This window comes from Meleagris gallopavo, chromosome 3, assembly GCF_000146605.3.
Source record: "Meleagris gallopavo isolate NT-WF06-2002-E0010 breed Aviagen turkey brand Nicholas breeding stock chromosome 3, Turkey_5.1, whole genome shotgun sequence".
Classification (NCBI taxonomy): domain Eukaryota; kingdom Metazoa; phylum Chordata; class Aves; order Galliformes; family Phasianidae; genus Meleagris; species Meleagris gallopavo.
Genome location: NC_015013.2, coordinates 36,530,547 through 36,552,236, shown reverse-complemented (window position 1 = coordinate 36,552,236; position 21,690 = coordinate 36,530,547).

Below are 21,690 nucleotides of genomic sequence, written 5' to 3'. Positions count from 1 at the left end.
ATAGTGCATAAAGATGGGGAATTCTTATGTGTACCTCAAGGTGGTTGGATGTGGTGAGAATAGCCAATAAACAATGCTATTACAGTAAGAATCACCCAGATTAAAGAAAAAATCAGACCTCCAAACCAGAACTGGCTTAACCATGCAACAAGTAAGCATCATGAGTCATCTATCCTGCTCTGAAGGAGAGATGAAGTATGATATATATATTTTCATACGTCATATTTTCAAAATGTGTCATATTTTTTCATGACATGGAACTCAAGCCACAGAATAAATTAACTCCATAGACAATTTAGAAGGATGGTATCTGCTTAATTTATCAAGATGTTTGGGAAAGTGCAGGACCTGAGCATGATGTAAATGGTATGCAATAAGGGATGGATATTGTCCTGACTTCAGGTGAAAACATGCTAATAACACATCCATATTTTGGTTATTGCTGAGTGATGGGAGCACATCTAAAGCTGGCCAAGACAGTTGGTAGGGAAGGGCCACTGTCTTCATGGCACCAGGCAGGGGTCAGGACAGCTGGCACTAATTAGGCCAAGAGTTATTCCATACCACATGACATCATGCAGAAGGCCATTCGACTGTGGAGGCAGCCACTGCTCAGGGGTTGTCAGTCATTGTTCAGCAAGTGGTGAGATGCTGTGCTGCTGATGGGCTGTCAGCTTGTGGGTAGTTGCAGTGTTAGCTGGGCTTTGGTTGGCAAGTGGTAAGTAATTGCATTGTGGATATATATTGGAGATATATAGTTATCATTGTATTTTTTTGTTGTTTCTGTTTTCCTTTTTTGTCTCAATAAATAGTTTTTCATCTCAACCTGCAAGCTCTGTTTTCTTTCCATTTCTCCCCCTTATCTGACTTGGGGACAGTGAGTGAAGGGCTGTGTGGTGCTGAGCTGTTGCCGGGTTAAACCACAATATCTTACAATAGAAATAAAATCATTAATTTACAATGGAATTTTTTAAACTGTGTTTTTATAGCCTAATAAAATGTTAAACTGAAACAACAGTTTACTTATCCTTAAGAGTTTCACAATTAAGTTGAAATAAGTTGAATTTTTAAGTTATGTCTTAACAATAAGTCACTTTATACTAAAGCTGTAATGAGAGCCTAACTGCTGAAATGGAGTCTGTCTCTGTTTAGATTGCTGAGACCAAACAGTACTGAACTTATAAAATATAGAACTAGAAGCCTATGTTTTCTGTTAGAAAAGGAGCTGTGCAGTGTCTTCTTGTCTACTTCTAGCCTGCAATCTTTTCCCCTAGTACTGCTTTTCCACTCAATCTTTCTTTCTCTCTCTCTCTCTTTTTTTCCCCCCAGTCCTCTCTCATGCTATTTTGCTTGTTTGCATAATCTGAAAGGCTTTTTTTTATCCACTGCAATTTCATTTCTGAAAAGCATTTCTGTAGCTGGCCTTGTGTTCAGCTAGTTCAATTTTTTTGCTTCTTTTAAAAATTCTCTTGTTTAATTTCATTATATTATGTTTCAAGCATAATATAAGCATCTTGGGGCATGTTAGATATGAAGTTAATAAATAGGCATCTATATTGATGTTTTTTATACATACAGAGTTATGATACATTTTCTTGTTTATCTAACTACCCAAAGTTATTGAAGATGTGCTAAATTAGATTATTAAGCATTCAGGGATGGCTGAAGTACCACAGTAGTTGCAGAAGTGGTGCAAGAAACAAAGGGATCCTCAAAGTAGTTAACAAACACTCAAGGCCAATACATTGTAATGATCAAGATTTACCGTTTTCTGGGTATCAAAAGCAACTGGGAATAAATAAATTACGTAAATGTATTCAGGAGCACAAATGCTCTAGAGTAAATGTCATTGCAATTGTAAACCACAGACTCTTTAAAATTAACAGCTAGTATAAGACAGCATGTGTCTGACTCCTGGAAGACACGTCGATTACTTTTCAGAGATGGAACTGAAGGAAGGAAGGGAGTTCTTGAATGACGCTTGGGGAAGGAAATGTCAGGAAGGGGAACTGAGAAAAGTCACACTTGAAGTACAAGACCTCTTCATTCCAAGATCATGACAGATTGCTTTTGATGAAGATTGGCTGAGAAAAATACAGATGACATTGCAATTTTAGTAGCATAAGTCAATAAAATGTAATTAACTTGCAAGTAACTGCATTTCTTATCTAACAGGATAACTTAATCTTGCCTAGTTGCACTCATGATTATATATGTAAAGGCAGTAATTTTAAGTGGCTCCTGTAGAATACAATAAAAAATAAGTCTGAAACTTAATCTTGCAAATCTTGCTGACGTTAAGTCCCTGCTCAAGATGCATTTAGTAGGAGTTAAGTGTGTGTGTTGTTGCACACTGACAGAGCTATATCAATATACAGGCAGCGCATGTATTCACTGTACATTGCAAAGTTCTCAGAATGAGTTTCAAATGAGATAGTCCTAGAAAATGGAGTCAGCATAGTCGTATGGGATGCTTCTGCCTCTGTGATTCATGTCCCAGCAGCTAATGTGAGGCTGGAAGATTTAGTGAACCCAAAAGGCCATATTAAGATAGCATCTTATTTTTGATGGTGACAGAAGATGACTGTTTAATAAATAATACTGGGCAAGCTATACAGTAATTCCTTCAGATAGGTTCCTATCCTCTCTGTTTTCAACTCAGGGACTTGAGAGTTGGAGGTAATTGCCATGTATTTGTTATATGCAATTAGTTAGCTACTGAATCATCAGTTCAATTTTTGGTCTTCTAGAGATAGCAGACAATTAGGAAGAGAAAAAGTAAAACATTAAAGGAAGCAAAAACCTTGACATGTACCACAGTAGAGCAGACTGTTTGATAAAGTTCACAGTCGCATCAGGTCCCAGCCCCACTCCAGCAGGGTCACCCAGAGCAGAGTGCCCAGGCACGTGGCCAAGCAGTGGCTGGAGATCTCCAAGGAGACTTCACAGCCTGTGGGCAACTTGTGACAGTACTTAGTCGTTTCTTTCTTCCTTGTTAAGTAATATGGAGTATGGCCAAGGCTGGAAAATAAAGCAGGAGGCCTTTGGTTTAGTTTAGCTTAAAAAGGCCCTCCCAGCAACCACCATTAGTGAGTCCTGAAGTGAAGAGCAATGGTGGGAAGAAGTATTCCTCTTGTTATGTCATGGGTCTGTGGAACAGGAGCCGCTTGTAAATGTTGTACTGTGCCAAAGGAAAAGACAGTGACCTTTGCTGCAAAACACCTTACAAAATGGGCTGCTTAAGGTCCCTCACATCTTCCCCTAGGTCTCTGCCTTTTTTATACACTGAATCAGAATAAATGTTACTTTGTTATGTAAAAATGTTGAGGTGTCAGATTGCTAATCTTTCTAGCCTTGACATTTCCCCCAAGCTCCTTCCTTTCCTGAGTCATTTACCATTGCCTGCTGTTCCATACTTCCCAAACAGCTTTTCTTTGCAGTGTTTTCCATCCACTCCACTGCTACCTAAGTCACAGGGAGGTTTTTAACAGTTTTCTGCTAAAAGACTGGCTCAAGCACTGTTCCAGCTGAAATAAGAAAAAGTACATTTGTTAATTGTTCCGTTTCCATGGCACCGAAGTCTTCAGGCTTTTTATCTCTTGTTTTGACAAGCTGTCTTTGTACTGAAAGACCATAGAGATCATACGCGGGTTTTATGCTGAATGCTTTTGTGCTATCAGCTCCTTTGTGATCTGCAAATGGCAAATATACAGGCAGCAGGACTGCCAGACATAAGGAGCTGCTAGTCTATCGCTTTCCTTCATGCCAAAGAAATGAGATAGAAACGGGCTGTATGAATGACAGGGAGGTGCAGGGCAGAGGCTGAAGGTAGTTTGGCAGATTCTGTCTGAGTTTTTCCCTTGAAGAAGCTGCTTATCTCTATGACCTGGAGACAAGTGCATGTTTAAAAATGATAATAAAGTGCTGCAGAGTAATCCTTTATGTTATTCATTAGATTTACTGATGTGTATGTAGAAACATGCTAGGTGAAAAAGGCATCTCCACTAAATATGAATTATTTTACCTCTCCTGGCAAGGTACATGAAAAAGCTACCGTGTGTTTTGATAGACCAAAGAGTTCTCAGGGCTGGCACTGCCCACTTTCTTCCCTCATCTTATTGTCTATCTCTCTGCATTGTCCTGTGCATCCAAAAATTCTATTTACTGCTGAGAAGTGATGGTTTTGAGGGAGTTCTTTGTAATACTTTTTTTATTCCATTACCAAATGTTATAGAATATACAATGCTGAATCCACTTCACAGCATTACATATTATGTGATTACTCCAATGGAAACATGCTTAGGCTGAGACAAGAGATTTAGATGGTATCTCTTGCCACAATAGTGAGTTTTTATTTGAATCTTGTGCAAACTAATGCAACTTAGCTCTTTTGAAGAGCTAGTGGCCTTCCTAGGATGCCTTTGTGAAGGATCACAAGGAAGGTGGAAGTAGAAGAGGAAAGTCTTGTGGTGGGTGACAAATCCATCAGCCGTCAGTCTATCAAACTGTACATACATTCATCCTACCCAGTACAAAAAGAGGATGGAGTTGTCGTTTGTAAGTGGCAATAAGACAGACAGAAGTAGCTGTCAAGGAGGCAAGATGTGATTTTTTTTCACAGTAACTGAGTGAGTACTCCTTTTCCCATTCCTTTTGTGCTGACTGCTTCAAGAGGAGCTGAATGAAATCCTGGAGCTTACATCTGAGTGATGCAGAAGCACTCAGTGGGCACTGAAGAGATGTATAGTGCTGCGTTTAGTGCAGCTGTGAGTAAAATCAAAAGTGTTGCACACTTTCAGTGAAGCACAGATCATGTCCTCTCCATTTGGCAGACTGTCAAGTGCAGCTCAGTCTCTGTCTTTCACTTTGGGAACAGTTTCATTGCTTCCCTCAGAAACTGCATAGAATGGCATGGGTTGGAAGGAACCTCAAAGATCACCTACTTCCAGCTCCCACCAGCTCAGCTGTCCAGGCCCCATCCAACCTGGCCTTGAGCGCCTCCAGGGATGGGACACCACAGCTTTGATGGGCAGCTGTGCCAGCGCCTCACCGCCCTCTGAGTGAAGAATTTCATTCTGACATCTAACGTAAACCTCCTCACTTTCAATTTAAATCCATTCCCCCTTGTCCTGTTGTGCTTATCTCTTTGGGAAGTTATTGGTATTTGTTTTTCACCCGATTTCCCTATTTCACCAGAAATAGGATCATTTTTGCCATCTATTTAAAAGCAGTACTTCAAAAGAGTGGATAGCCACAGTTTTATTTCTTCTTATTTTCTAATCAGATTTTGAAAAGGAAAATAATTTAATGGAGTACTTTCTTTTCTGAAACTTTGCCACCGCTAATGACTAAGGATACTATCGTCTTGGTTATTTTTAGTTGATATATTAGAAATATATATATATATATATATTAGATATATTTAAGTATTAATATATGTATCTCTCCATCTCTAAATATATTTTTTCATAAACTAGATAATAAGCTGTTTTAGCAGGGAAAGAAGCTTGTTTGTTTCTATCTCTCTGAGCATTCTAATATCACATTTTATTTCTTAGACTGGTTGTATAAAGCCTGAAAGTAAAGCAGTGAAAAGTTTGGAGTGTTATTTTTTTAATTTGCACTCTGTTTTATTGTTGGTTGGTTGGTTGTGTGGCTTTTATTTTTTTTTCCTGGTTTTGCTGCTGATCTTATATATGAAGATGAAAATGTTAAGAAGGAAAATTGTAAGACAACTCTGTTTTTCATCTCCATGATCTGTTTGAAGTTTCTAAATCCACACCAGTGAACTTCAGAACTGTTCTTGTGGTGGTTTCCAGTTTCATTCTTTCTTGGAATTATATTCAAATCTAAATCTAAATGACTGGGAACTGACTCCAGTTGTAAGCACTGTATAAAGAAATGGATTTCACTAAATGCTGATTTATGTAGTTATTTGAGGCAAATATTAATGTACGTATTAATGGTGAACAGTTAACATGATGTTTGATACCCTTTATGTATTGCAACAACCTGTTATTGCTCTAGGGTTAAATTGTGGTAAAAAAGGAGCCAGCCCCTTTTCCAGAGCTGGAATACTTTTCCAGTACTGGATCTTATCCAAAGTTTAGCACTGCATACACAGTCTCCCCTTTGGATAAGAACTTGGTAAAACTCAGTGATGAAATGATTGTATTATTATGAAAGTAGTTACACAACAATTATGATAAATATGTTTGTTTGCCAATCTGGAACAGTGGGAAGAGGCTAGGAAGCTCAGTTACTAAAGTGCTCCCTGGAATGCTTCATGGCTGCCGACTGATGCTATCCTTGAGACACCATGATTCTACTACATCAGAATTTTGCTCATGTTGGCAAAATTAATTTGTATTTTCTCCATTCCTATATAAAAAGCTGTGGATTTTAGGGAAATGTCTACTGGACTCAAAGTCTTGACAGGAAAAAGAAAATAAGGAGAGAAGAGAAAAAGTTGTGGAGAGGAAGTTACATCATTTAATTTTAAGGGGAGTAATCTGGTATATTTCCATTTCAACATGCTCATCAAAACCAGTGGAGAATCTTCATTATGTGTTAGACAGCTCCTCATTGCTCTGTAAAACCAGGCTGTATTCCCTGCAGTGCAGGAGGAAAACAGTGCCACTATCAATAATCTGCAGAAGCACTTGTACCAGATACCTCTGTCTTCAGGAAAAATTCCATTTGTCTAGCACTTCTGACTAGTGTAGCTATGATATATCTTTTCTAACTTAAAAAAAAAAAAAAATTGATAAAGGCCAATCTCAGTCATAAATGTCTAGATCTTTTATAGTTTTTGACTAGGTAGCTTCTTCCTCATCCTTCCTAGAAATATTATCTATACACATTTCCTAATCTGTGATTTTGCATCTATATATCTATAGGATCAAACACTGGGACGTATTTTATGGTAACAATAAAATATACAGACTTTGGGATTCGTGCCTTTTCATTAAAACTTTATTCCCTTTTTATTCCTATATATTTAAACAGTCAGTTTAAGAAGACTTCTGTTGCTCCAGCAGTAATGTAAAACACCACATACATCAAAGACACATGTAGTTATGCAGAATGGATTTCACTCCTTTTTCTTCCAGTCATACAAATAGATAATAAAAACCAGTATGAAGACAGTTCATGCATGCTAATACTAGTGAAAATAGGAACCTTGGAAACTCATGAATCTTGAGACAGTGAAAAAACTACATTTTGAATGTATAATAAAAAATGCTACTGATATGGTAGGGTATCACTGCATAACTGAAGGTAGAAACTTCACGTTTGGAGTGCAGAGACATTATTTGCTCTTTGTTGACTTTTAGAGAAGCATTTCCCTCCCTACTGAATACAGCCCTACTTTGGCAGGTACTCAGCTTTTGTTGAAAAGCAACTGGTGATCCCAAAAGATACTGAAGCTATGTTATACAGACATAAAATTCTTTGACTAGGACATTTTCTCTTTCAAGGGTTGTGTGCTCTAAACATGTTTATCTTAGAAGCTAGCTGATTCCAGATACCCATCTTTGACATTCTTGGGCTTATTTAGCAACAGAAAAAAGATTTGGATTCATCAGTGATGAAGTTTTGAAGTTGTGGCAGCATTGAAGAGTTCCTCCCCATACCTTGCTTTCCCTACTGTAGATGTTTTGTTGTTGTTGTTGTTGTTGTTTTGTTGTTGTTGCTGTTTTGTTTTTTGTGGTGGGCGAAGAAAAACATAAGAGAGGTGGTTTTGCTGAAGATAAGTAACTGTGGCTCTCCTGAGTCATTCAGAAGGCAGGCACCTATCATCCAAAGTAATATGAATGGTCCTTTATTCATAAGTAAGATAAAGTATGACAATATTTTTGGAGTTTTCCTCTTCTCCATTATCATGGCTGTTTCAGTCAGTATGTTATTTAATCAGCCTCTTTAGGTGCATGTTTGTTAGATTGTGCCCTAATCCTCAGTGCTTCTCAAAGTGTGAGCACAGTATCTGTTTCAAACTGTAAGGCTTAATAGGTTTATGAAAGTCCTACTACACACAAATATCTTGCAGCAACAACATGGTGCAGTTCAATGTCTAGGCTACAACATACACAAGTGATGAAAACACTCAATGAATACTCTGAAGTGTTTTCTGTTGCATGTTCTCTTCCTGGATGAGTAGTAGCATTTATCTAATTTTTCCTCACAGAATAAAAAATACTATTCAGAACATGAAGAATTTCTTCAGACTCTGTTAATACTGTCATTTGTTTTTTGTCTGAGGTGCATCACTAGAAAAGATGGAAACTATTTTATCACTGTGAGTATTTTACCATCTAGGATGCATGACGTTCCCTCTTTTGTACTGTATAACTAAAAATAGGCCTCAAAAATAAGCTTTCTGGAAAAGGAACAGAAATAAGATCCTATACACCATACACTTCACTCAAATCTATGGTTTTTCAAACCTCTGTTTAAGCATGATCTCAATCATCTTCTGCTTATTTATTGAAATATTTCTCTTCTGAAGAGAATGTTTGATGTGAATAATTAGTAAGTAGAGACTTGTTTTGGTGCATTCACTCAAAAGGCTTGAATTTGTTATCAGCTGTTTGTATTTATTATGTATTTATTGTATTTTACAATAGTACAAAATGCATTTCCAGTTACTTTGATTTGTTGCACTACTTAGATTACGTGGGACCTTAAGATAACTCAATTTTGATGACTAGAAAGCCATTTCTAAAACTTACCGAGAATAAATGCATATAGATTTTTCAGGCATGAAACTTCAATAGAGTGACCTTTGCAATAGTATTTGAATGACAAGAACACAAAAACATCATTGGAAACCTGGCATTTGTTTTCAGATATTGGTTTATCTGTTGGTCGATTTTTGTTGTTGCTTGTTTGTTTGTTTATTTACTTTCTTTTAGGGTTGTTATTTAAAATTTGGTTTTCTGTTAGACTTTCTTTACAATTTTTAACTTGTTTGCTTAGGTATGCAAATGGAATTTCTGACAAAAGCTAGCCCATGAACCTTGTAATAAAATATGTGTCTGCCTGCACAAGCTGGAATACTGAGTTTGTAACTTTTTATTCTTCACAGCCAAGTTGACATGTTTCTGTTAATTTATTGAGAATCTTATTAATACCATCTCCTGAAGAAAATGGAAGAACAATCCAGCTACTCACATTGTGAAAAGAATGATGTGGACTGTATCTTATGGTATTCAGTAACCTGAGACCTTGAAGTTTCCCTTTTCACGTATGACTACATGGGCTTATCTTCCTGATGGGTTCATTAGAGTGTTTGTCTTTGCACGTACTGAGGAAAGGTTTTTTTCTTTTATCCATTCAAGGATTAGTCCAAACACTGACAATTTGAACTCGGGCAGTTTTCATGCTGGTATTTTTGATTTAGCTTACATGCTATGTTTTTAAACAGTATTGATTATTTAATACACAAAGTTGTACAATTTTAGTTAAATAAATCAGTAACTTTGTGGAAAAAATTTTCCCCAGAGCAGCTCAGAATTTTTTTCAGATCTGACTGATTACTCCCAAATCAAACGTGCTAAAGACATTTCTGGTCTCGAAGTCAGGATGGAGAGCAAAGAATTAGTCTTGGGTAAATGGCTAAACGTCCTAGGGACTCCGCTTGAGAAACCAACCCTTAATGCATCAAATTAACAGTGATATCTCAACATTTGTTTTGTGATAGGTGATTGGCATCGCTGAAAATATTGGATAATAACAATATGAAATGTACTCGTATCGTTTCCTGTTGAATACTAGTCGTTGTTGATACGTTGATCTCATTTACATATATAGACTAGTTGTGTCATTTATTAGTTATTTCAGAAAGGACTTTTTTAATATCTTTTTTTGTGTGCTCTTTTCTGATGTTAAAAGAAATAATAGGTATTGCTGGAGCTGTGAGAATTGCAACACAAAGATAAATTTTAACACTGTGATTAGAGAAGGCCTTAATTACTTGCATATTACAGAAGTACTTAAAAATTACTTTTACAGATGAAATCATGAAGTCTCGACTGTGTAAAAGATGTGTGCCTTAACTGGCTTCTGCTTGTGGAATGGAATAACTAATATATTACATATAATATTTTATATGTGATTATTACTTTTTTTCTGAAAAGTCTGGAATACGTACCTTAGAAAATGCTATTGGGAAAATGAATAATCAAACTCACTGCATTCTAACAAGCAGTAAAAATATAAGCAAGTGTGGAAATAAGTGAAAAGAGAGTATGTCTTCTCAAAAAAGAAAAAAAAAATAAAATGCTATCAGCAAATCAGAAACGATAAGCAAGGTCAATTTTGCTTAGTATAATTCTTGATTATTTTAACAGTGGGTGAATAGTTCACTACGTAGTTTTTTCCCAATCCCAATTATTTAAAATGAATTAGAAAATTGAGAAAATCCCATAAGATTTATTCTTAAAGACAATATACTTACAACTGAATAACAATTTTATCTTGTGTTAAATTTTTACAAGTAGTTCAGCACCTCAAAGTCACTGCAAAGCAACATGCTTTGTTTTGATATTCTACCTTTTTATAAATCAAGTATTTAGACATAAAAACATGGTTGGAAAACTTACTTTAGAAAGTTGACCTTTAAAGGGAGAAAAATACTGCATCTTCATTTCTTTACCGTGTTTTTCCCCTAGATTAAATGCTGTCAAGTTGTTAGATCTGTAATCAGCAAATGACTCAGCAAACAGCACTTTTTACTTTGAATTACAAACATCTTTCAGCTCTTGGGTTTCATGGAGATCTCTTTAGCTATCATTTGCTTGACCCCATATTTTGGGGAAAAAAAAATATATATATATGTATATATGTGTATATTTACATGCTTCATTTCAGTCCAATTTATGAGATCACATGGTGATTCATGTATGTAATGAAGAAACTAGCTTCAGATCTTTGCTGAAAATTAATTTTTATTGTTACTATGGACAACTTTTTCCCTTCCCTATGGAAATGTTTTTTACATGCTTTTTCTTACTCAAGAAATGCAAGTTATCTAGCACGGGAACTGTCTCTATCTCTGTGTATATATAGTCACTAGCATAATAATATTGTGGTTTCTTTTTGAAGCTTTTAAGCCTTACATTGTTAGTCCCACATTAGAGTAGTGGTGAACTAGAGAACAGCAGAAGATGAAGGTAAATAATATGAATGGCTGATGCAGACTGCCAATATTAATCATGCAGAAACAAAATCCCCAAAGAAATTCAAATTTGGAAAACAGGGTGACGAGTTTCTAGAAAAAAACCTCCAGAAGGCTAAGTGAAATAATGAACTGCAGAAAAAGCCTTCTCTGCTGGAAGTAACAGTATAGAATGTGGTGCTTTAAGACTGCAATAAAAGTAAAGCAGTACCAATATCACGGCCAGGCCACACATACTGTCACAAATTTTGAAAACTGGAATGAATTAGATGTGTATTTTGATGGGCATCCTAGCTTAGGACAGTATTACTATTGCCTCTACCTGGAGTACTAGTGGATACCTTAAATTTTATTTTGTAAGTACTTAACTTTTGTAGATGTACCTTTTTCTTAAATCTGTAAGGCATTGTTATAATTAACTACTTAGCTAATCTTATTCTAAATTAAATTGAGTTGTTGGTGCAATTAAGATTAAATAATGTTCTGATTTTTATGAATAATGTTGCAGGCTAGATTATTGCAACTAATTATAACAAAGATACTGGAAAAAAAAAACACATTATTTTTAGCAAGAACAAAGCTTTTATGTACGCTTTGCTATAGATCAAAGATGTCCTGTGATTATGCCTTGACATTATAAATATGGAACTATTTGGAAATTTAACTTTCACAGTATTAAAATTAATTAATAAAATGTTTTATCTGTATTGTACATTGTGAATATGCTGCTGGCCAATATATGTTACATTCAAAGTAATTTGAATAAAACTTTTTAAGTATGAAAATGCACTGTAACATTTCATTCTATTACCTAATTGTGTTATCTCCTTTTATCTATTATTCTGTTTCAGTCTTTTGTCTTCACATTAGTTTGCTCTTTGGGCTTTTGTTAAAATTTAATTAAATATCATTTTCTATTCACTTTTCCACCTTTGTTCCAAATTTTGTTCAATATGCTTAGTGTAAAAGCAAAATCTTTCAAATCACTGAAATTGATTGTTTTTCAAATATTTTTGAAGCATTTCATCTTTCTATACTCCATTAATTAACATAAGGATTCTGAGAAAAAAGAAAATATAGTCAATGGAATATACTTTTGTTACAATTTACTTGAAATTTCTAGTAGGTATGCATGAGACTGGAAGAAGCCAAAAATACTTACTGCAGTTGTAACAAAGATTTCCTCCATCAAAAATTTATTTGTCGATAAAACATTTGTCAATTAAAAAAAAATTATGTCCTTAACACACTTTTTTAGACAGTTTGTACAAAAAAAATATATATATTAAGCTCCCTTAAATTTTCAGAATATCAAGATTTATCATAAAATCATAGAATGGCCTGGGTTGAAAAGGACGACAATGATCATCGAGTTTCAACCCCCCTGCTATGTGCAGGGTCACCAACCACCAGACCAGGCCGCCCAGAGCCACATCCAGCCTGGCCTTGAATGCCTCCAGGGATGGGGCATCCACAGCCTCCTTGGGCAACCTGTTCCAGTGTGTCACCACCCTCTGTGTGAAAAGCTTTCTCCCTAATATCTAACCTAAACCTCCCCTGTCTTAGGGAGTCTTAGGAATGTCTCATTTTCTCTTGTCCTATCACTATCCAACCATATGGATCTCATTTAGAGAGATTTTAATTGAATTACTTCATTATATCTTTTATTTGAACTTTCAAATTCTCATGTGACATTTCATTCAAAGCTATCTTCAAAATCCCTTCAGGTGGAAATAAGGTTTTCTTGGTATGATTAATGTCTTCCACAAACTAAGACTTACACCTCAAGGACTTTCTCTGAATATAATCTATATCATACATCTCTGATCTATTCCAAATTTTAATATGATAGCACTCAACAGTACAAATTCCTTACCATTCTAACCATAGTCTCACAGATACTAGTCCTGGCATATTTCTTTTTAACATCCTAAATATATTTTTCTTGTCCATAATCAACTTCTTTTGTTAAAAAGTTTTAATTGAAGACAAATTCTTTTTAGCTGAAGTCTAAGTTATTCACACCAGAGTGTCGATATGACATAGCACCAGTGCAAAATTTACTAATTATCCCCTGAAACTGTTCATCACATGGTGACATTTCAGGCAACTGATAGAGAGTGTATTCAGCTGGGATTAAGGATTTTGTTCCAAGTATTTTGTTCTTTATTGGTCATTGTAAAAAGTATTGCAAAGTAAAAGAATTCAGACCAAATTTCTTTTCCTTTCCAAGAACTGAAAACTTTTAACATCATTTTGGTATTATCATTGCTAAATATTAATTGAATCAATGAAATGATAATATTCAAACATGAAATACTAGTTTTCACAATAATAGGTGTAAAGAATGGTTTCATTGAACAAAAATGTTATTCACAATAACTGGAACAACTTTTTTTTTTTTAGTCTATGTCTTTTCAAAACAATGTAATTAAGCATGTAATAAAAAATCATTTTTTCCACCTAAAAATGTTAATTTTTTCCACCTAAAATGTCAATTAATTGTTTCTGAAAAGCAATTTAATATGTGAGTTAAAATTTTCTTCCCCCAAATTACACAGAAATCTACACTAATTAAAATACCAGTACTCTGCAAATATATCCTACTTTCTGTGCTGTAAATGTCAGAGGACCCCCATTCACATTTTCTCCAAATAAATTAGAAGGACAAATAGTTGCAGGTTCTCAAGTTTTCTAGGATTTTTAAAATTTCTTTCCTCATCCAATATGACTTATTTGGGTAGGTTTAGAATAATCCAATATTACATAGTCCATTATCACAATCTATTTGAAGATCACAACTACTTACATTGCATGCAGAATGTAGGGAATTTATATGTATTAGTAGCCTTCTTATCTTGTGCTGTAATCAGTACAAATTGCAATAAACATTTCTGTTTTAACCATTTGGACAAATTAGCAACAGTTGACGAATGAATACATCAAAACACAATACAATCTGAAGAAAAATCCTACCTCATATTTATAGTGGCATCATAACGTAGGTGTGTCTTCCATGTATTTTTTTGGTATTTAGTAAATGAATATATATCATACTAAGTCACAGATTTTTTAATCCATTTTGAATATCTCCTGCAGTTGTTTTCTTAAATAAACTATTTTGTGCACAGTTTAAAATTTTAGATCTAAAGATCGGAGGCTATATCTGCAATTTTGAGTTCATCGAATGCAAAGGGTGTTTTTTTTCCAATATGTTACTACTTCTGCTTGAATGGAAACTACTGTGCTTTCCCATAGGTATTCCATGTCATGACACCATGCAGTTAACTGATTGATGGCTGCTAAAGAACTACAGTTGCCAGAGTGCTTGCTTCAGTAGCACATATACTAAAACCAGCAACCACTCCCCAGAATTGTGAATCTCCTATATATAGGGTCAATGGGTTAGCTCCGTATGGATGTCTTCAGTACCTAAATGTCTGAACACCAGTCTAAAACGGTGATAAATGTTTTCACAAGAAATCTGAATCAAACCCCTGGGTTTGAAATGCAGCAGGCAGCAGGAGAAGAGCAAAGAAAGCTGAAGAGAAAAGAAAGTCAGAAAGAGCTGGTAGCCAAAGATTGCTCATAGTTATCTTTATGCTGAAAACGTGCTTGGGCTTCCTGCATTTTAACTAGCTGCTTGCCCTCTGGGTTATTAAATGTCTCATGGTTGCAGACCATGGTTGCAGACTTATTTGTCAAAAAGATTCTGAAATGTCTATACTACAGAATTACACTGAACTACAGAATTAAGAAGAAAAAAAAAAAAACAATTACAAAGATGCAAAATTAAAACAGAACAATAGTGTGCTGACCAATGTTAAGTCAATGCCATCAGCTGGATATGACCTTTTTATTTTTACTACTGTGATGACATCTATTCTGCTGGATTAAGATGCTAATGGACTAAATGAACAGTAAGTTACTAATGGCTAATGCTGGTGTTCTAATTGTTTTCCATGAACCATATGTTTGATATCTGTTATTTGATTTTACATGGCAAGGTTTAGGTAGCAGGACTGCTGCAGGAGTGGCCTCTATGAGCAGAGCCCAGCAGCTACCCCATGTCAGATCAGAGCTAGTGCCAGCAGATCCAACAGAGACCTGCTGCTGGTGAGAGCTGAGCCATGAGCAATGCTGGAAGTTCTCTGCAGCCCAGGAGAGTCCCAAGGAGGTGCAGGTTTGTCCCCCTGCAGTCCACAGCCACCACGCTGAGCTGATCTGCGTGTCCAGGCATTGGAGGATCCCTCAGTGCAGCGGTGGATGAGGACTGAAGAAGGCCACAGGTGCTTACAGCATAATTTTATTTAGGAGAGAAGGGAATACTTTTTTTAAAAATGCCCTATCACTTTTAGGAAGAACAGCTAATTGTTCTATGTTTACGTTGAGATATCAGCTCGATCTGTTGTTGTGACTTCAAATGAAATAAGAATCTGCACATCAGAACTTCTCGTACTTTATACAGATAAAACTCATCCAACTCTTCTCATATTTAAAATTTTTGACTTTGAGAAGAGAGAGAAAACTGTCCTCAGACCTTGAACGCATGTTTTTAAATAAATTCTGTTGATGCAAAAGTGAATTTCTGATTCCAGAAGCACTGTTACTTAGTTTTACAACAAATCAAAGTTTGGTGTCTCAACACTCCCAAATTTGAAGACATAAGGTCATTTCTAGTATAATTTAAAGAAGCATGTTATGGAAGTAGCATAGTTCCCAGTTAATTAAATTGGGTAGAGTACTTGATTTTATTTCAGATTCACTCCTTACACAAACACGCAGAGGTCAGAGGAATATTTCTTGTTAATACTCTCTATGAGCCACTGTATAAAATACCAGTATGTAAAAAAAAAAAAAGACCCCTATGACAAAGTGGGAAACCATGAGGGAAGTTAACCCCTACTTTATCATCAACATTTTTCTTGTAAGTCTAAAGAAAAAAAAACACTTCAAAATAAAATAAACCCACCCATTCTAAATACTTTCTTTCCTGCTGGTATGTTTGAGAACTTTTCCAGGAAAAAGCAATATATAACTTAGGATTTTATGAGCTTTCAGTTATTTGGGAACACGACAGAATAAATCAAGTGCTGAGTTTTTTTTGCTTGGCTTTCATGAGACTTCACACTAGTGTTTCTAAGCCCAGCATTACTGCTGAGAAGCTTTTTGGGCATGCTGAGAATTGTTGCTTTAAAATATCACAGGAATATGTTGTATTTTCAGATGCTGTCATATCATGGTTGCCCCTCAAGAAGACACAAAAAAGTAAGAGCTGTGGCCCCTAAGAGCAAGAGTGGCTTCACACTGACTAAACCTCTCTTAAATCCAGATGCTCTTAGTAATCTCACATTTTTACTTGCGTACTGTGACCTACGGCAGCATTCATCTGCAGCCTTTCCTTTGTGTGATGAAAGTTCATCTCTGTCGCCCATAATAGTTAATTCCCATAAAACATGTCAGAAAATCTGGTTACTCAGATCCAGGGTTAAAAGGGTGGCAAAGACACTCTCCTAGAAACACCATTACTAGGCCGCCTTTGTAAAAAGGAACAGCCCTCTGGGTTGAGGATATTGAAGCAGGAAGGGGATTTTTGAAAATAAACCAGCACTATCAGGAACCATTTTATAACCATTTCAGTGCAGTGCTTATAGTTCCAGGGAATGATGATGGGCTCAGAACAGAAAATCCAAGTTATGTGTGATTATCCAGGCAGAGTTATGAGTGTTTTTATGTCGTACAGTGTAATTTTATTTTGAGCTCCATTTTTCATGCAGAATTCCTTCTTGGTCATAAACAAGGTATTTATCTGTGAATAAAATAAATTTGCCAGTCTCTTCATGCAGTTATTTAATCAGCTGGTTACTAGCATTCTGAATCAACTAATATACTGGAAATGCAAACTTTGTGGTGAGTCAATGAAACCAGCCTAAGAAAAAAAGCAAATAAACAATTTGATCAAAGAGTAGGAAATACGTAATTGTTATTTCAAAACCTTTTCTTGCTCTATGGCTAATCAGACTTCCCTCACAGGTTCTGTAATGTCTTCTAATAAGAATGGTCAAGCATTCTAAACCACAGTGTAATTTTAGAAGGCAAAATATAAGTCTCTGGAAATTATTCTTATATTATGCTAAACAGATGTACAACTGTCCTGTAGCTTTATCTGACTTTAGACATTCAAGATTTCTAGAACTTTCTGTAAAGACAGCGGATGAAGGTTCATTCCATCCTCTTTCTCCTGGGTAAAAAGTCATTTTGATTATTCAATCACAGAGAAAAGTTATCAGTCCTTTCATACAACAACAATACATTATATTTGCACCCAATCAGAGGTAGTGGTGGGGTTTTATATTTGTTTGATTGTTGTATGTTTTGTTGTTTTGTTTTGTTTGCAATGGTTGTTTTGCTTTGTCTTTTAAAATATAAACAGATATAAGGGCCATATATTTTCTTGTTGCTGTTGTAGCACAAAGAAGAAATTTTCGAGTTTTTTTCAAAATATGAAGCAATCTATTTGCAGCCAGTTGTTTTGTCTTACTGGGTTACGTTTCTGAAACTTCCATCCATTCCTTAACTATTTCATTTTTAAATAGCTGAAAAGGTTAAACCTTAGACAACTGCATTTTAGTGAAAACATAGGACTTTATTTTTTAATATATTGCAGTGAAAAATTACAATAATTAACACCTATCCAATCTTAAGTAATACATTAAGGTTCAATTTCTGAACACAGTTCAATTATTTTGCTCTGCATTCTGCCTGCATTTCAGATGCTTAGGTATATAAACGTGCATAAAATTGGCTTTGCAATTTTGCTGGCAGAAACCTAAGCGTAGGTACGTGTAGGACCTATTTTGTCCCTTTTTGTATTTATGGGCTTTGTCCCATTTTGTCAGTTTACGTAGCATAGCAGACATTTGCAAGTATTCTCAATTATTTTTAACAAGTATACATTGTACAGTGCATGAGACTATTACTGCTGGTAAGGTAATGTTGATCTGAATGCAGAAAACATTCTGCTTTGATTCAATTTCCATTGACGTGTATTGGGATTCTTTTTGAGAATAATACAATTAAGAGGAGGATATTCCCATCCTTTGCCAGAAGGTATCCAAGAGCATTATTTTGTGCAACATAGCTATGTCAGTCTCATAGCCTTTTTGAGAGCTCCTTTCCTTTATATGAAGCTTAGCTCGAAGAGCTCTGCTGAGAATGTCCTCAGGATTCAAATGCTTTATCAACCAAGATTTGCTACAAGCAATTGTCAGATGCAGAAGAACGGTACCCCAGTGGTCCTGACTTGTAGCTGCTTTATTTTCTAACTACCTGTTGTATCCTTGGTAACCAACCACATGGAAGAAAAATGCTAGAATCACCTGAGTAACCATGGAAACACAAACACTTAGGAGTAATTGGATAATCTGACCTTACCTATATGACACAGGAGATGCTTTCTGTTTAATACCTGGAGATACCAGCTTGAAGTTAATCTTTTGGAACAAGTAGTAGCTTACCAGTGTAAAGTGGGAAACAAAACACATACACAAAACACTAAGTGGAAAATAAGATTCTCTGTGTGCTTTTCCTTTCTGATTACATTTAAATTAAGGAAACAAAATTAAGTTGTCTTCTATGTCTATCAGCTAATAGTAGAGCATGTGCGCATTCCTGTACAATAGCTTATACTGCCAGTTCACTGCAAGGAATGGGGGTGTGCTCCTGAAACGTGCCACATACAGCACCATGTAGGTACCAGAGCAAATGCACCCCATGACTATATCACTGGAAGACAAAAGAACTGTGCATTATGGGGATAATCTTTAGTCTGATTGTGTTCTAGATATATCCAAATCACGGTTGAAAAAGACAAAGTACTGCTGGGCATGTCATGACAAAATATCTAAAGTAGATCAGTTTGTACTGGATGAACATGTGTACATCTTATATACGTACATATTCTGTGATTTCCTGGAGTAAACTTTTCTGCCCCATAGCATTGGTTTTGTTGCTGCCCCAAAAAAAACAGCTTCCTACACAGTGAAAATGGAAAAAGTTTTGAGGTTGTATCATGTGTGATTCTCTACTTTGACAGTTAAATAAACATGCAAGACATCACAAAGAAGTTAGAGCATCTCTACTGCACGTTATGTAACTTACCCATTTTCTTGATCATTTCTAAGATATAAGTGCCTCAGAAGCATTCTGGTTTGCCAAGATTAAAAACAATTGATTTTTTATTGATTTGGGAGAATTCTTTATTCTGTTCATTGGTAGCCAGAGAGATTTCCCTTGACTAAATGAGATGAGCTGAAGTATCCTTAGTGTTTTGTGTTACCAATATTTGGTCACCCTATTGAGCAGCTGGAAACGAAATAGAGCTTTTCAGCTGCAAGTAAAACCATTCACAATATTGACATTTAAAAATATAAATTTGTGGCTGTATATTCCAATGATAATAATTTAAAAACAAACAAGAAACAACAACAAAAACCCACATTTTTCTTTTTATTCTAATTGGCCTAACATTACTGTGAAACTCCTTGACAACAAATTCAGAATTTATGTGTTAAGTAGTGAATTTGTAATGACCTGGAAACCTGGAATTTGTACTAACCTTTGAAACAAACTACTCTCTTCGAAGTAAGCTTTCTATTTTCTCTTATGTCACTCCAGGAAAAAAAAAGTTCCCAAGGGATCTTTCATAATGAAAAATGAAGGTGTCTGTTTCTGCATCGAATAGGCAGCTCATACAAAGTCTGAAAAATGTGAGAGGAGAGTCCAAGGTATGAAATCTGAAACTCCTCCCCTCCCTTCCCCCTTTCCCCTCAAACTCTCTGCTCTTTGCTGCTAGCAACCCACTTCCATTGTTCCACTAGAAGCACTGTGCCTGTAGATCAGACTATGAGGTTGAAATCTTTGTTTGAACTGCTAGCAGAGATTTTGGTTTTGTTAAGGTCCTCCTACAGTGTGCTCTAGCAAAAATACTTTTCCTTTGCTGTGCTATGGGATATCGTGCATCTCTGTTATCCCACATCACTCACTCAGTTCCTGCATTTTCCTCTGTCTGGACTTATTGCTTGTCAATCTGGGACAGTTCTGTGTACAGATGAGGAAAAAGTAGAGTGTGATCCTCTCCCTCTGCTCTGCCCTGGTGAGGCCATATCTGGAGTTCTGTGTGCAGTTCTGGTCTCTGTAATTCTAGAAAGACAGAGAACTTCTAGAGAGAGTCCAGTGGAGGGCTGCAAAGAGGATTAAATGCCTGGAGCATTTCCCCTATGCAGAAAGGCTGAGAGAGCTGGGACTGTTCAGCCTGGAGAAGACTAAGAATGTTATCAGTGCTTCGAAATATCTTAAGGGTGAGTCCAAGTGGATGGGTGCAGGCTGTTTTCAGTGGTGCCCAGTGACAGGACAAGGGGCAACAGATACAAATTGGAAATCGGGAAGTTGCATACAAACATATGGAAAAACTTATTTACTTTGAAGGTGGCAGAGCACTGGCACAGGCTGCCCAGAAAGTCTGTGATGTCTTCTCTAGAGATATTAAAAACGCACATGAATGCTTTCCTCGGGAACCTGCTTTAGCAGGAAGTTGGACTAGATGATCTCCAGAAGTATATTCCAGCCCCTACCATTCTGTGATTCTTCAACTTTAATTCTCACGCTGCACCTTTTGTATGGAACTGGAATCCCTCTGGTGGGGGGACATGAGAGGGACTAAGAAGAGTATTCTAAGGTTATTGCTGTGAACTTGCAATTAAGTTTTAGGTGTATAAAACCTCCTTTGCCTTATGGTGGACAGGCCATATGAAGCTGATGTAAGAGTATGGTGCATAAACAACTTAGTATTAGGAAAGCATGAGTGTAAACAGATACTCTGTGGTAAGGGTTTGTGTGTCACCTTATAATTTGTGGAAAATTTAAGGTGCATCAGCTGTCCTTTCTTGGAGCCTTCTTTAATTTAGATCTATGATAAATTGTACCAAAGGTTGCTTTGTGAAATATTCAACTGCTATTTCTTAGAGGCAGTCTATGAGATTTTCTAGTTTAATGCTCTGAAGCACCAAGGAGACCTTAAAGTAAACGAAAATACTACAAGAGTGAAAGTTATCTTCCAATAAGAATGAAAAGATCTAGACCAATTGCTAAATTTTACCTGTGATTGCAAAAATTCCCTTTAGATTTTTTTTTAATACATTGCAGAAATATCTATGGATGTATGGACTTGCTTTACTTTTATAGGCTTTGCAGCATTGAAGGCAGATGGAAACACCTTTTTAAAGTTGGTGATTACTCTTGACTTTAAGACTTTGTGGTTGTGGCAGATTTTGAACTTTTGAACTGATCTTTCATCTAAGTTATGTTTTTAAAATATTTTAAAATGGGTACATAGTTCCTAAGACTCTTGAGTCTTTCATTGTTTTAAATGAAATTTGGGAGATTAACTAACCTCTCTCATTAGCTCCACCAGTTAACACCTCCCAAATGCTGGCAGCTATAAATCTCTGGAG